The following is a 1195-nucleotide window of genomic DNA, read 5'->3' as shown; positions in this document are numbered from 1 at the left end:
TTTGAAGTGTCGTTTCATATTTAGTCCTTGTTGGCTTTGTGGCATGGGGAGGGGGGACAGAAAATTAGGAGGAAAAAGGGAAAAGGAAAATCATATTAACAGAATTATTGCAGTGGTTGAGGATGATGGGTCGTCGTTGTTAGTATACAAGACGTACGTATCGGCTGAGATAAGATCAATAAAATAGAAAAAAAGACGAGCGTAGTGAAAGAGGAAGAAAGGGGGGTGAAAAAGGGTAACAGCGGTTAATAAACGGTTTATATTATGGGTTAAAATATTGAAAGAAAAAAAAAGAAGTTAAATAAACAAGAACAGGTATTGTTCTTGAGATACGTCCATTCAATGTACGTTTAGCAATGAAATATTCTTGCCCCCCCCCCCCCGACAAAAGGAGGATGGACCTGTAAATCACTCTTGTCCGTTCGTTCGTTTGTCTGTCTGCACTTTTCTCAATAACTACGCCTTGGAATTTTTTTGAAATTTTGCACAAACATTAAACATGATATGAGTAAAAAAAAGTAACAGAACGGATTTTCCGGGAAAACTCCAGTTGACCCCCCTCCTTTCTAGTTAAAATGGCTAAAATTGACACTTTTGTGCTTATTAAAAAAATATGCCTTGGATGTTTATAAAACTTTCTGAAAAGTTGTAACTAATTGATTTCTATATAATTTTGTTTGTCTATACTTCGCGATAACTCTAGGGTGTGCCTCAGGGGCTCTTTTAGGGCTAATAAAAACACTCCATTTTTGGGACTATTTTACCATATTTGTCCAAAATTTTTTGTTTATGTCTATTTAGCAGTTTTGCATGGTGCTGAACTCAAATTTAAATATGTTAAGGCCTTGGGGACTTTTGGAGCTAAATGGATGGGGGCAAATGGCGGACTTCTTTTTTTTTTGCATGGTGCAGAACTCAAATTTACACATGTTAATGCCTAAAACTGCACCGTTTGTTCATTTTTATCAGGATTTGATGTCTCCTGGGGGCCTTTGGGGCTAAATAGGGGAAGGGCTGAACTTAGTCATTTTTTATGCCTCATTCACTGTGCACTCACAGGGAACCATGCATGCTTCACTTGTTATTGTTAAGGTTTGGATTATTCGTACAACTGTTCTCATCTGGTCGAACTCGAGCATCTTTTATTTAATTCTTTTTTATTGTAATTTTATAAGTGACTAGCAAGGAGGCCGGG

Source organism: Euprymna scolopes, chromosome 29, assembly GCF_053919585.1.
Source record: "Euprymna scolopes isolate OS-2025 chromosome 29, ASM5391958v1, whole genome shotgun sequence".
In the NCBI taxonomy this organism is placed as follows: domain Eukaryota; kingdom Metazoa; phylum Mollusca; class Cephalopoda; order Sepiida; family Sepiolidae; genus Euprymna; species Euprymna scolopes.
The sequence above is the reverse complement of the archived record's forward strand: the minus strand, read 5'-3'. Positions refer to the sequence as shown.